General features: G+C 44.0%; 1 long non-coding RNA gene across 2 annotated transcripts in view; it reads right to left on the bottom strand.

Annotated features, from left to right (window-relative positions):
• Positions 1–16,677, bottom strand: part of LOC124034587 — a 96,805-nt gene that overhangs the window by 61,942 nt on the left and 18,186 nt on the right. For both annotated transcript variants that reach the window (XR_006838591.1, XR_006838590.1), the window contains exon 2: positions 10,499–10,597. This is a non-coding gene — a long non-coding RNA (uncharacterized LOC124034587). The remainder of the gene's footprint in view (positions 1–10,498; positions 10,598–16,677) is intronic.

Below are 16,677 nucleotides of genomic sequence, written 5' to 3'. Positions count from 1 at the left end.
GAGAGGGAGAGGGAGAGGGAGAGGGAGAGGGAGAGGGAAAGGGAAAGGGAAAGGGAAAGGGAAAGGGAAATGGAAAGGGAAAGGGAGAGGGAGAGGGAAAGGGAAAGGGAAAGGGAGAGGGAGAGGGAAAGGGAGAGGGAGAGGGAAAGGGAAAGGGAATAGGGAGAGGGAGAGGGAGAGGGAGAGGGAGAGGGAGAGGGAGAGGGAAAGGGAAAGGGAATAGGGAGAGGGAGAGGGAGAGGGAGAGGGAGAGGGAGAGGGAGAGGGAGAGGGAGAGGGAGAGGGAGAGGGAGAGGGAGAGGGAGAGGGAGAGGGAGAGGGAGAGGGAAGGGGAAGGGAAAGGGAGAGGGAGAGGGAGAGGGAAAGGGAGAGGGAGAGGGAAAGGGAAAGGGAAAGGGAGAGGGAAAGGGAAAGGGAAAGGGAGAGGGAGAGGGAGAGGGAGAGGGAGAGGGAAAGGGAGAGGGAAAGGGAAAGTGAGAGGGAAAGGGAGAGGGAGAGGGAGAGGGAGAGAGTAACAGCGAGGACAATATAATTTTAAAAACACAACTATGAGAAAATATGACAAACATATGGCTAAATGAGAGTTATACAAAAAATCCTCTCTTTCAGAATGACCTTGATAATCCGGGATAAAGCTAATTTATTTAAGATTGTATGTTACATTGTGGGCAAACAGAGGCTATGCCACCAAATGCAAAAGAGCTTTCCAGACATAATACAATTGTCATGAAGGGAGTGCTATCCAGCCTATGCTTGTGAGGAGACAGTGAATCAGTAGATTCCAAGCTTTTCACTCTTCCATGTCTTGAGATCACGGTGACTCCTACAGACCATGATACTGCACATGTGCCATGCAAAGCAGCATCATGAATATGCATAATTATGTGGGACTGGTGTAATTTCTCTGAGTTATGGGATGTGACAGGCAAGGAGCATACATCAGGTAAAGCACAACTGACAAATGAATAATCCCTTTCTCCACATTACAGCGTTTTACATGTCTGTTGCAATACGCATACACACATTCATACACTCATTCAGACACTGGAAATCACTCTGACAACACACATGCGCACACACACTCACACAGACACACAGGCAGGCACAGTTTTGCTATGTACTGTAGTCCTATAAATGTTCCTCATCAATCTACACACAATACCCCATAATGACAAAGCAAAAACAGGATTTTTTAGAAATGTCCAGCTCAAGGAAGTCTTGGTGGTTCCAAACTTCTTCCATTGAAGAATGATGGAGACCACTGTGTTCTTGGGGACTTTCATTGCTGCAGGCATTTTTTGGTACCCTTCCCCAGATCTGTGCCTCGACACAATCTTGTCTCGGAGCACTACAGACAATTCCTTCGACTTCATGGCTTGGTTTTTGCTCTGACATGCACTGTCAACTGTGGGACCTTATGTAGACAGATGTGTGCCTTTCCAAATCATGTCCAATCAATCAAGTTGTAGAAACATCTCAAGGATGATCAATGGAAACAGGATGCACCTGAGCTCAATTTCCAGTCTCATAGCAAAGGGTCTGAATACTTATGTAAATAAGGTATTTCTGCAAAAATGTCTAAAAAGCTGTTTTTGCTTTCTCATTATGGGGTATTGTGCATAGACTGCTGTGGATTTGTATTTAGTGAATCCATTTTAGAATAAGGCTGTAAATAAACTAAATGTGGAAAACAGTCAAGGGGTCTGAAAACTCTCCGAAGGCACTGCACACCGATCATGTCCAAGAAATACAAACAGTGTGTTTGTCAAAAAGATAATAGTATGTGTTTCTTTTCACATAAAAGATGCACCCCCCGTAAATGTAAGAAACACATACATTAGGCATGAGGCTTGTCAGATGCACCCAATTACTCAATGCAAATAGGGGGACAGGGGGAAAAAAATCTACAAAACCTCAATGAAATATAAGAAGAGCCCACAGTGGCATAGAGGGACAAAGACTGCCATCACCAAGCAACACATTAGCTAGTGGTCCTACATGAGCGACAATAGTGATAGGGATATGTTTCACATCCGTTTACTGATAGGACACTGCTGATTAGAAAGAACAGCTCATGGACACACACTCATCAAATCAAATCAAATTGTATTTGTCACATGCACCGAATACAACAGGTTACAGTGAAATTCTTACTTACAAGCCCTTAACCAACAATGCTGTTTTAAGAAAAATAAGTGTTAAGTACAAAAATAGATAAGTAAAAACTATAAATAACAAATGATTAAAGAGCAGCAGTAAAATAACAGTAGTGAGGCTATATACAGGGGGTACCGGTACAGAGTCAATGTGGTGGGGGTTAGTCGAGGTCATTTAGATAATATGTACATGTAGGTAGTGAATATGCATAGATAATAAACAGAGAGTAGCAGCAGCGTAAAAGAGGGGATGAAACACATACAGAGATGCACACAGACAGACACACAGAGGTCTTTGTGGTTGTGTAGAAAGATGAGGGGCTATTATAATGATAGAGCAGTGAGTTCCCATTAGTTAAAGGTGCAATATGCAGAAATCACTCCACCATTTCCTGGTTGATAATATTCTAATAATTCGCCTAATTTCAATTTATGTTACAAAACAAGCAGTCAAAGTGTAGAGAATCATTGTACCATCTAAACCGCTGTGAAATATATTTTCAATAACCAAAACTATTGTATTTTTAGCTGTTTGAAGCTGGTGTACAAAACCGAAAGTAAAAGAAGTAAAAACTAAACTGATGAACAGGAAGCATAAAAATAGCACACATACAGTAGAACATATCTGCCGCTTCTTAGACTAAAACTCACATTTCTATGTGAATGTGGTCGGGTCTCCCAAAAGAAGTTAGATATTGCAGCTTTAACGGTCAGCGCTTGTGATAAGGATCAGCGCCCTGTAGCTGGACTATAAAAAGAGAGGATTCTGATTGGTCGTTTCATAAGGGACTGCTCCCCTTTAATGAAGATGGGCTATGCTCCACATGATACTACCAGCACAGGAGAGGGTTGTCACATCATTGGCTGTAGATCTAGAATTCCAATAATCAATTGAAATTATTATTGAGACAAAATATGTCATGTTTAGCAATATACTGTAAGTTCAAACAAACAGGTGCATTCAGATAGATATACAGACATACACACTCACTGAACTCAAAAAATATAACCATGTATGCTTTGTATGTACACACACACAAACACAGACACACACACACTGCCACTAGCACATCAGAGAGCGCCAATTTACAGATCCTAGCGTACTGTACTCGCCCCCGCCCCCGCCTCCTCACCTCTCTTCTCGCCTCTTTTCCTATCCTCGCTTTACCTCCTGCCCCCACTCACATCTGTGCTGCCACACACACACCCAAGGGGAAGACACACTGCTCATACCACCCAGGAAATTAACTTGACATTTGATGCAGACAAAAAAAAAAAAAATCCGGGGGGGGGGGGGGGGACAAAGTGTACCCATGCAGAGATAGGGCCTAGTAGGGTATAAACCCAGCCCCCCCCCCTTCTAAGCCCAGCAACACATTCATGGGGATTTCAGCGGTCTGCAGATGGCACCGGGGTGTCTGCAGAAAATGAGCTCCATCGTTTCCAGTTTTCCTCTATCTTTCTCCATCTCTGTTTTTTATCACTTCATCAGTGTTCATATCCGATCCATTACCTTATGTTTGTATGATGGGAGGTTGAGAGAGATAACAGACATTAGCAGAGGACTTGATGATGTCTGTGCTTGCTCGCATAATTGCGCCCCACCCTTTCGGCACACACAAATATTTAAATGAGATTGAAAGCAGGGTTTTTCATAGAAATGCAACATTCAGCTTCTACTGTTGTGGATGTCATATAACTTCCAGTGCATTGGTTTAGTAAAAAAACACACACACACACACACACACACACGCACGCACGCACGCACGCACGCACGCACGCACGCACGCACGCACGCACACACACACACACACACACACACACACACACACACACACACACACACACACACACACACACAGACAAGTTCTTGCATAATGATTAATTTGATTAATGCTTTAGCCAAAGCTACTCAGTCATTTGGGAATGGTGCCCAACAAACAAACACACAGACACAGACACAGACACAGACACAGACACAGACACAGACACAGACACAGACACACACACACAGACACAGACACAGACACAGACACACACTCACACACACACACACACACAGGCGACGACCCAGACAGTGTCTGTCTCGGTCCCCCCTCCATTAGACATGCAAGAATGTTAACGTCATTATGCATTATTGTAAGTGTCTGTCTGTGCCCTCCCCCTTCTCTCACTCACTCACCATATTGTGTCTGAGGGGTAGTCCAGACGTGTGTGTGTGTGTGTGTGTGTGTGTGTGTGTGTGTGTGTGTGTGTGTGTGTGTGTGTGTGTGTGTGTGTGTGTGTGTGTGTGTGTGTGTGTGTGTGTGTGTGTGTGTGTGTGTGTGTGTGTGTGTGTGTGTGCGCGTGCGTGCGTGTGTTTGAGTGTTCTTTTATATGTTCCTTCACACAAATCACTGATCATAGCTGAAATACGGGCAGCTCCGAGCACTATTTAAACCTACTCACACAGACTAGATGTTAAAGTGGATAGTCTCTAAAGCTGTGTTGGAAAATTATATCTAACTTCATTAAAACACAACAATCTACTGTTAAAAATTAGAGCAATCAAAATGATCCTAAATGTGTGAATTAAATTGAAATAATGTTGACAGTTGGTGTGCCATCCTAGCTCAGATTTAGACAGAATGGTAGATCTTCAACCTGCTGGTAAGCTATCTCTCATTTGAAGACCCAGAGCAGTCGAAAGGCACCACGAGTCGTATTTTAAACAGTTACTGTAAAAATGGTAAAACAGAATTTACACATAAAACCTGCATGAGCAAGGTTTCAGACAATGTGGACATGTTGCCCTCTGTACAGTTTCCTCATTATAAAGATATATAATGCGTTAAAACAATCCCGATGTGCATGGGGTACACTGACATGAATATCCAGGAATACACTGTGAATATGTGATTTACGAAAGGGTCTAAGGGGAAGGAAAGGGAGGGAGCTGTTGTCAATTCCTAATCCCCCTCCCTTAGGCTTAATGAACGCACTCAGGAAAATGACACAATTTTGATAAGGTTGAAGTGAGCGAATGGGGGTAGAGGGGACACTTTCATTAGCCGTGGCGTTAGTAGGATCTGTTTTGCATTTCTCTGATTCTCTATACACCCTGCCCTGCCCTGCCCTGCCCTGCCCTGCCCTGCCCTGCCCTGCCCTGCCCTGCCCTGCCCTGCCCTGCCCTCCCTGTGTAACAGCGTTCGTCTGTTGAAGAAAGAGAGTCGGACCGAAATGCAGCGTGTTGGTTACTCATGACTTTAATGAACTGAATCGCGGTACATGAAATAACTGAATACTAAATACAAAAACAACAGAACGGAACGTGAAACTTATTACAGCCTATCTGGTGAATACTACACAAAGACAGGAACAAACACCCACGAAATACAAAGCGAAACTCAGGCTGCCTAAATACGGTTCCCAATCAGAGACAACGAGAATCACCTGACTGATTGAGAATCGCCTCAGGCAGCCAAGCCTATACCACACCCCTAATCAGCCGCGATCCCAAATACTACAAACCCCAATACGAAAAACAACATATAAACCCAATGTCACACCCTGGCCTACCCAAACATATAACAAAAACACAAAATACAATGACCAAGGCGTGACACCCTGCCTGCCTGCCTGCCCTGCCCTGCCCTGCCCTGCCCTGCCCTGCCGTGCCCTCCCTCCCTCCCTCCCTCCCTCCCTCCCTCCCTCCCTCCCTCCCTCCCTCCCTCCCTCCCTCCCTCCCTCCCTCCCTCCCTCCCTCCCTCCCTCCCTCCCTGCCCTGCCCTGCCCTGCCTGCCTGCCTGCCTGCCTGCCTGCCTGCCTGCCTGCCTGCCTGCCTGCCTGCCTGCCTGCCTGCCTGCCTGTCTGCCCTGCCCTGCCCTGCCCTTACCTCCCTCCCTCCCTCGCTCGCTCCCTGCCCTGCCCTGCCCTGCCCTGCCCTGCCCTGCCTGCCTGCCTGCCTGCCTGCCTTGCCTTGCCTTGCCTTGCCTTGCCTTGCCTTGCCTTGCCTTGCCTTGCCTTGCCCTGCCCTGCCCTGCCCTCCCTCCCTCCCTAATCTGCTCTCTTCCATCACAACACAAGAGACACATTTTTGTTTATATTCACTGCATTCAGCAGATGAAAACATGAATTGAGAATAAAACATGTAATTCTCAAAGAACATTTATTAAAAATGTTGCCTTAAAAGAATAAAAAGGGAGGTGATTATGGAGGGAAGGAGGGAGAAGATGCCAGGTACCATTTGTTTGGGCTTTGCATTGTCTTAGGCAAGTCTATCCAGGCCCAAAGGAGGGGTATTCAAAAACACTTCTGTAAACACAAAAGACTAAAAAGACTGGTTTGGAATAAGACAGAGCTAAATTAAGCAATATATTGGGCCATCAACACCTTTTTTCAAAAAGCTATATCTTAAATAGTTTGGGGCAGCAGAGACTTGCCTACCACCCATCTTGGCTTCTGCAAACCCCTCTCCCTCCTGCCACCTTTCCTCTCTTCGCTGACAGCGATTTGCATTCATTTGCATGATTTTATGATGTGCATATCCTTTGTTCTCACAGTAAAAAGATGATGTAGGAGAAGCCCTACCTACGCAGCGCTACTACAACCTACACTGACGGCCACTTGGATATTAAATGGAAAAAAATACAACTGCATTTTTATTCCTTTTAATTATAAATGGATAACTAGTGATTTTGTCACCCCACCCCAATGCCCTACCCCTGGTAATCCTGTGAATCAAAATTAGAAAAAAAGATGGATATGTTTCGGTTTTGTGTAATTTTGGTAACAGCCGTGGACAGGATAGAATGTGCTATCACAAAGCGGCAGGAGCCTCAGCTGACATGTATATATAGCATGGGGGACGAATCGCATGCAGGCATGAAATATGGAATTACATGACGAATAGGAAATATTAAAATGATAGATGGAAAATAAATCATTTAAATGAAATAGCAGCTTTCATATAAATACATTTTTATAAATGACCTACTTTTTTATTTGGTTAATGCTTTAACCTTGCCGCTAGCTATTGTGTGTTTATTACACATATATTGCATGTTAATAACGGCTTTATCCTTATTGGTCAGATGGACAGGTGTAGATTTTAGCTTATGGACATCCAAAAGATGTGTTGTACGCTGGCACCTATTATCCTCCGTTGGCGATTCATCATGTGTGCCCAAGCACACACGCATAAACACACACACACACACACACACACACACACACACACACACACACACACACACACACACACACACACACACACACACACACACACACACACACACGCACACACGCACACACACACACACACACACACACACACACACACACACACACACACACACACACACACACACACACACACACACACACACACACTGCACCATGCTTTAATCATGCAAATGCATGCAGGGGACATTATGTCCTGTGGCCTAGCGTTAATGACATGGAGGCTGCATGCAGGTATACAGATGTAGGATCTTAATTTGATCACCCTGTTGCAGGAGAACTTTCAGACTTGATTTTCCCTTATGAAAAATGTATCAAATATGGACTTTAAATTATAATCTGCGTAAAAATGATAATTTCCTGTTGCTGCAAGTATATTTTCCTGCTGCAGCAAACTGGCTCAAATAATAAATGTATTCTGGAAGGTCTACTCTTGGAAAACACAGGCTGTGCCTTATGAACGGCAACACCTAACAATCGCTCTCTGTCATACTGGATTTCATTAGTGCTAAATTAGTACAAGTAATGCTGTGCCATATACAAACATAATAGGATATAAACACACAGGATATTGTGCATTTTCATGGTTGCTATTCTATAAATCCAATACGTATATACAGTATATATATGTAACCACTGCCCGTAGCGCATACAGCACATTGAAACACAAGGCAATCATTGTAATTTGGATATTGTCAGGGAGTATTACTGAAGGATAGAAATGAGAGGCTGCAGTAGCCCTGTTTCCAGGGGGAATGTTTCAGGAGTGTCACTGCACATCTTCATCTGGGAGATGTAAATAGTCATCCCTTCTTGTTTGGGCTTTGACCCCATGGTCCCTACCATGCTTTCACACAGGCAATGGCTGATGGGAGGTTCCACATCGCTCTGACTCCTAAAAAGCATAGCGGGCCAGTTACCTTGCATTGCAGTCTATGTAAATAATGCAGCGGTGGATATAGTGGTCTAATGACACTGACACACTGCTTTTGAGATGGTGACATGAATGCTATGGTACTGTTGTAGACACATCCTGATTAAAGGCAGCTGTAGTATTTTGGAGAGGACCGTGGATAAAGTCCACATTCACATTTGCAAAGCATTTGAACTATAGTGAACCCAAAGCAATGGCCCAATACTGAAGGATTCTGTTATTTGGCTGTACCCATAGGAGAACCCCTTTTGGTTCCAGGTAGAACCCTTTTTGGTTCCAGGTAGAACTCTTCTGGGTTCCATGCAGAATCCTCTGTGAAAGGGTCCTACCTGGAACCAAAAAGGGTTTTACCTGGAACCAAAATGGGTTCCTGAAAGGGTTCAGTGTTCTCCTATGGGGAGAGTGTACCTTCCTCCTGACTTTCATGTCCACAGCACAATGCGTTCCTGAAAACCTGTATAGTAAAATTGACTCACATAACGGACTGGAGTTTTTTAGTTTGGTTTTGACCAAACACCAACCAGAGGGACAATAGCGTATGACCTTGTCAACCGACAACACTGAAAACAGCGTAAATGGCATCCTTCTAAAGAGAGGTACTGTATAGTTACATTGGATACACATAATATTACCATGCCAGGGTGCTTGCTATTGATACCAAAAAAAATGAAATCACATGCTTGGTCTGAAAAATGTATATTTTTGGTATTTGATCACAAATCTTTGGCTTTGACTGTATCATTGGCGAAAATCTAAACTAGTGATTTGATAACAACGCTCTCTATGATGGCAATAGGTCTGGGAGTTTAAATGGTGAGTAGTGACTCTGCCGCTGACTCTCCTGCCCGGCGACTCAGCCTGCCCTCCCTAATTGGCCCTTCAGAGCACTCCACCGATAGAGGGAGAGTAGAGGGAGTAATTACAGTGAGTACACTACCACATGCTGAGGCCCATGGGTGCTGACATCACCCTCTCTCTTGAACCCTTTAATTCTACATCACACAATAAGTATTTTTCTTGAATACCAAGACCTACAAACAGCCTTTTGGAGTAACCAGAATATTCTGAATGGTACTAGAGGTAATCTCTTGGTATTGTCTGCTACTGTTTGGAGAGTGTGAGTGAGATCGGTATTTTTAGCTGTTGAATTTTTTTAATTTATTTTTATGACAGAGTTGTATTTCTACAGATTTAGCATGTGGTGCATAGCACACACATTAAATAGCCCAAGAAAGTAACATATTGTCAATCTGTCCAGCTGTGTTTGAGATGGTTTTAGGAAGGCTGAGGTCAAAGGTCAAATCAAGGATTTTTTTCTTCTTTTTCTGCCAATTCTGAGTAAATAGGCCATTCAAAAATCACGAATAATACCTTTCTGGAACACATCACTAGAGCAAGCTAATTTCATAGATCGACCAATATGGCAGTACAACTAAAATGCTACATCGACACATCATCTACACATCATGTGGGGAGTAATATGGGAATGTTCCAAATGACCTCGCTGAGAACGCTGCCTGCTTGTACATCATTTGCAATGACTAAAGTCATTTGCATTAGATTTTTATAGAGTACACCATTTAGACTGTGAGTTTGTGCTGATGATAAACAGTGAATGCAAGCCTCTGCCCCCCTGTGACTCTGGTCTTGGTACGGACCAGAGGGCAGATGAATGGGTCGTGGGATTTGATATTTCTCATGGCCACATTGCCTAAGCTTCTCTCAAAGCAGTGTTTTTCTGTTTTCACTGGACTGCTACTAACATCCAAGGTTTTACTCTAATATTCTCCATATAGCCAAACTTTTACGTACTCACATGCAAACACATTTACACAAAACCAATATGTATCTTGTTTTGGTGATTACTGAACAATTCATTTATACATTTATAATTAGTAGGTTTTGTTATCTGTTTTAACAAAACGTTTTAATTATGTTTGTACATTGATTTTTCTGTGTTGTGGTTTTCATTTAAGCCCTTGGGCTTCCAACCACACCTGCACAATTGTTTTCTTTGGTGCAAAATAAAATACAAATAAAAATACTCAACACAGAGGCTAACTTTGCTGCAGGTTTGCAGAGACACACACGCTCACATGAAGATGAACAGAGTGCACGGACACACACACACACAGGTTAGTTTGGCATTTGCTTCTTTGTATTTTTGGAGGCCCGTTGGCTTTCTAACCTGTGCTCATGTTGGTTCAGCAGTAGGCAAAGTCCCAGACAGACATGTCCATTTGGCCTCTCTCCTGAGCAGGGGGATCAGGGCCATATTTCTCCAACCCTGCAACACGGGGGAACACACACACAGAGGCAGGGTTGTAAATGTAAAGATTTTCCATGCAGCCACTAACCTTTACATGTCAGATATCGTTTCTAGACAAAATCACAATGAACATGTTCCCTCAATGCAGAGGAGAGGGGTGATCACATGACGCTTGTCAACAGAGGTAGCATTTACTATCCATAAGTTTGCTCTGCCGTATTCAAATTGGCAATAACTTCATGACTTCATATGGCCACGAATAGCAGCTGAAACACCTTGATGTCACGTGACCGCTTCGCACCACTTAGAAATGGCTTTCAGATCCTTCAGTGAAACATGGTGGTACTGTCAGTTGACTGAAGATATTTTCCAGAGTTACATCTTTCAATGCTTTTTCTATGTGTCATTATATTAACCCACAGTGGCCTACTCAGATAGATGCAACATTGTTCTTTGGAATGGCAGTTCAAAATGAATAGCAGCAGCAGGGGTATGTACTGCAACTATTTATCCTGCTTCCAGTCACTTTATCCTAATCCCCCACCTGCATGTTCATATCTACCTCAAATTACTCCAGTTTCCCTCCACATTAAAATGTGGTACTGAACACTGTCCCTGTATACTACTTCCTCTTTTATTTTGTATTTTTTATGATAGCTTTTATTATTTAAGTTATACTATTTTGATATTGATTACTGCAATTTGGGGTATGGCTTGCAAGTGAAGCATTTCACTCTACTTGTGCATGTGACAATAGAAGTTGAATTTGAACTGTACTGTATTACATGAATGGTAGCCCAGACTGGTCTTGTCAATAGACGTTTTGTTTGCATACCGATGCTCCATGACCTGCCATGTTGTTGACCCCTGTCCCCCGGAACCCTGACCCCAGTCTTTGGACAGAAGAAGTCTGGAGTGGGGTCTAGACCCTGTTCTGGGGAGCACAAGGCCCTCTGGGGTCAAGGGTGAATTCTCCAACCCACCAAGGAGAATCTCATTTATATCTACTTTTCAGAGGGAACAGCATCACTAGTGATGTCCTTCACAGCACAGAGAATGGATAAGTCCACAAACAATGGAAACTCACGACAGAACAATATATGATGTCCTCAATCCATATCTCTGCAATAGCTCTCCATAGAGAAGGTCACCATTGACATCTGGATCCGGTCAACCAAATGTGTTGACATTCATACTACAATTGAGTGAAGCCAGAGTTCTTGCAAAGTTCATTTGAGTAGCTACCAATGATGAACAAGGGACATGATTGATGAGGCATTGCATTACGGCCTTAAACACATACTATGATCATTTAGAAGAAATGTGTTTACATCAATGGCTGAAGATGTCTGTATGGCAACACTGGAATGGGTATTTTCATCCTACTGTCTAAACACAATGTCTTGTGTCCGCAGCCTTACAATGGGTGTTATCTTTATCTCAAGTATCTTTCCAGGGTCTCAGAGAGTTCTGTTGTGTGTCCATGTGATGGTCTGGCCTTCCTGACAGACGTCAACAGGAGACTGACAGCTGCCAGTTCTTATAAAGCCTCCATGTCAAACCAGGATGAACACACACACACACACACGGAGCTACACACACAGACTCACCCACAGACTCACCCACAGACTCACCCACACACACACACACACACACACACACACACACACACACACACACACACACACACACACACACACACACACACACACACACACACACACACACACACACACACACACACACACACACACACACACACACACACACACACACACATATACAGGAAAATGGGTTAGCTGCAACAGTAATCTAAAATAAGGCGAATCTATCTCTCTTTTAGAACAAATTAACAACATTAACAATATGTTATTATCAAGTATTCATATTTATTGATAGGAAATCAAGAACAATTGAACAGATATCACTGGCATAAATCCCAAAATATGACAATGTAAAACATTACGTAAGACCACAGAAGTGTGAAGGACAATTATAGCACTTGGAGCATTGATTTATTCATGAAAATAATATTACGTGGAATTCATACAAGACTAATTTAAATCTGTGCACTGAACCTGCTGAACAAAGCATGTGATCCCTGAAGACAAATCTAAGGACTGAATCTAGATAAGTGATTTGACTTCATGATTCATTAAAACACACACATGTATTGGACACACTCACACATACCCTCTCTCTCTTACTATCTTTCTTTTTGTTTTACTACCTTTATTTCTAAGTGTGCTAGTGTGTTCCTGTGGTTCTGTGGTTAACCGAGTCTGTGTGTTCATAGCCCTACGGCAGGGTTTAGGGTAACTGCTTGGCACCCCCCACCCCACCCCGTTTCCTTTATGGCTTGTGTGGCTTGTCTCTTCGCATCTCTCTCCTGTACACCCCATCCCCCTCCTCTCGCTATGCGGCTACTGGCCTACATGCAGGGAATTACTGTGCCACAGAAGCTCAGATACTAAGACAACCATTATGGAGACAGAGCACTGTGGCACAGGTCGACACAAATGCTTGAATACAAAAACCCATACAGAAACAAACACAGACATAGTCACATTCACACTGTTTGTATACAGTGCCCATTAATGTTACGCAAAATTTTAATTTACAATCCTGATATTATGAATGTTATCAGAGTCTGACTTGCGTTTTCTGTCTCATTTCCTTGAGGTAATAATCCATTAGCAGAGGCTCAACCACGCAGCCGTTTAATTATGCTGCCTTCTCTAGGAGCCTGCTGGGGCGTACCACGCAGCCGTTTAATTATGCTGCCTTCTCTAGGAGCCTGCTGGGGCGTACCACGCAGCCGTTTAATTATGCTGCCTTCTCTAGGAGCCTGCTGGGGCGTACCACGCAGCCGTTTAATTATGCTGCCTTCTCTAGGAGCCTGCTGGGGCGTACCACGCAGCCGTTTAATTATGCTGCCTTCTCTAGGAGCCTGCTGGGGCGTACCACGCAGCCGTTTAATTATGCTGCCTTCTCTAGGAGCCTGCTGGGGCGTACCACGCAGCCGTTTAATTATGCTGCCTTCTCTAGGAGCCTGCTGGGGCGTACCACGCAGCCGTTTAATTATGCTGCCTTCTCTAGGAGCCTGCTGGGGCGTACCACGCAGCCGTTTAATTATGCTGCCTTCTCTAGGAGCCTGCTGGGGCGTACCACGCAGCCGTTTAATTATGCTGCCTTCTCTAGGAGCCTGCTGGGGCGTACCACGCAGCCGTTTAATTATGCTGCCTTCTCTAGGAGCCTGCTGGGGCGTACCACGCAGCCGTTTAATTATGCTGCCTTCTCTAGGAGCCTGCTGGGGCGTACCACGCAGCCGTTTAATTATGCTGCCTTCTCTAGGAGCCTGCTGGGGCGTACCACGCATCACCAGGAAGAGGGGTGACAGGAAGAAACTGTCTGCTAGCGTATAGCTGCCTGTTTCATATGACTACAGTATGTTCATAATGTGGACTACATCACAAGGGTGTACTGTAGTGGGAACACGCTATTACAGGCAGACATGTGCACAATATAAAACACACACAAACAAACACACAGACACACACACACACATACACACACACACACACACAAACACAAACACGCAGACACACACACACACACACAGACACACACACACAGACACACACACACACACAAACAAACAAACAGACATGTGGAACAGAGGAGGCTGGAGGGTGGAGTAATAGGAGGACTGGCTCATTGTAATGAGTGGAATGGAACGGTATCAAACACAAAAAATATATGGAAACCACATGTTTGACTCGGTATTTCTTCCATCCGTTACATTAAGCCCGTCTCCTATAGCTCCTGCCATCTACCTCCTCTGATGTAGAATCGGTTTGCACTCAGTTTGCAAATTACGGCCTGCACTCTGTTCAGAGGTGCTAAGTAGTCTCAGCTGACAAAGGTATGTATCCGAGCCCTTAGAGGACATTCTTTATATTCACAGGACAGAATTGTATGATTTCCTATCAATCTATTTCCCTATAGCCCTTTAGCACGTACCAAGCCATTGCAGATATTGCTGAAAGGCCCTATATACCGTACGTGGTGGCCTTGGTTCACATTGTTGAAACCATAATGGAAGATGTGTCTACCTACTAGAAAGCAAACTTCATTGGTTGCTTTCTCTGTACAGTAAGTGTGTGCATGTGTGTGTGCGTGTGTGCATGTGTGTGCTGGAGAAGGGTGATGCTGCGTACTAGAATGCATTCAAAATCATTTCCTGTACTCTCTCCTCGGTTGTGCCTCGGGATTTTTTTAAATGCAAACGCTGTGTACATGTCTAGCTGAGCAGTGTGTGTGTGTGTGTGTGTGTGTGTGTGTGTGTGTGTGTGTGTGTGTGTGTGTGTGTGTGTGTGTGTGTGTGTGTGTGTGTGTGTGTGTGTGTGTGTGTGTGTGTGTGTGTGTGTGTGTGTGTGTGTGTGTGTGTGTGTGTGTGTGTGTGTGTGTGTGTGTGTGTGCCACTAAGTGTGAGGACGCTTACTTCTTAGTGAGCACTTTGTAATAATTGAGTGAAGAATGAGACAAGTAAGCCTGAAGGAGAGAGAGAGAGAGAGAGAGAGAGAGAGAGAGAGAGAGAGAGAGAGAGAGAGAGAGAGAGAGAGAGAGAGAGAGAGAGAGAGAGAGAGAGAGAGAGAGAGAGAGAGAGAGAGAGAGAGAGAGAGAGAGAGAGAGAGAGAGAGAGAGAGAGAGAGAGAGAGAGAGAGCTTCTTTAACTGAACCTGGACCAGTGTCAATTCTACTTGAGCGAGACGGGCAGCAATGAAGCTACCTATGCATTGCTAAATATGTGTAATATATTGCAAATACTTGTTAACTGCCTTCCTTTCTCCTGCTGCTGGGTAATTGAACATTCACTGAGATCGACATACAGTTCTCTGACTCTTTGTTGTCATTTTTTACATTTCTAACAATTAGAAGCATAATTTGAAACTAGCTATGGATAGTATTGTTTTTTTTCTTTGTAGCCTCTTCATTGCAGTATGGAATTTGAAACTGTAGCTAGGTTATTTTTGACAAATAGTAAAATTATATTTCATGTATTTGATGTGTAGTGTTTTAGGCTAATGATAACAGAAATGGAGTATGGCATATGGACATGTTTTATAACTATTGCAATGGCGTCCTGTCTTCATTTTTATACCATTGGACTTAGTTAATGAATCCATCTTTGAGTTTTACTTTTGGCTTGCAAGCGAACTTGACCCAGTTCACACCATGTTTTGCCAACACTTGAATCATTTTAAAGAATCCCAAAGAGAGCATACCAATTTTCACATGCAATGTGACACAGAGATATCCGCTTTGTCTGTAGCCAAGAATTGGCTTAAAAGTGGAAAAGTCAAAGGCAGTTAGTTAATTTTTGTTTGCCGGTGTGACAGATGCAGTCCACACAGTGTGAGACACCAATAATGGAAAGCATGACAAGGGAAAATCACATAGGTGACAGTAATCGAAGGAATTTGTGTATGCAAATGAGGTGCTTGGCATGCATGGCTGGCGATGCCACTAATTGAATAATTGGCCTCAGAGCACCAGATGCACTGACCACGCTTCATGTCCGTGTACGCCTACGCCTGTGTGTGTGTATTTGCCAGCGGACATTTTAGGTCTACCCTCCTCACACGCTCACCACTGCCAAACGCCTTAAGATGGTGGCACCTTGAGGGAGAGACACTCCTTCAGTGAGCCAACCAGGCCCCTCCTCCCTCCCCTCCTCCTCCCTCTATCATGGCTCTTCACGACAGCACTGGGCAAGCACCCCTCCCCCTAACCCCTGTCCCCCTTATAAATATGTAATTTCCCCCTCTCTAATAACGATATTAGGGGCTGGCTCTGGTGCCTTGGTGTATATGCATGAGTCCTCTCTCATCAAATTTGCATAAAAGGTCCAGATGCTAATGTTACCGTGGCGACTACTTGCAGTGCTTACTATTCTATATTCAGCGTAGCCATATCCCTAGACAAGCCAAGATTCGACATCATTTAATTGCGGAACAGTACACACCGCCTGAACAGTCAGCTCCTTAAAAAGACAAAGACTGGCCTGTTTTAATTGTAGCCGTGCTGCCTCTGTT

Source organism: Oncorhynchus gorbuscha, linkage group LG04 (assembly GCF_021184085.1).
Source record: "Oncorhynchus gorbuscha isolate QuinsamMale2020 ecotype Even-year linkage group LG04, OgorEven_v1.0, whole genome shotgun sequence".
Lineage (NCBI taxonomy): Eukaryota > Metazoa > Chordata > Actinopteri > Salmoniformes > Salmonidae > Oncorhynchus > Oncorhynchus gorbuscha.
Note: the sequence above shows the minus strand (reverse complement) of the source record. Positions and strands in the feature narration are given on the sequence as shown.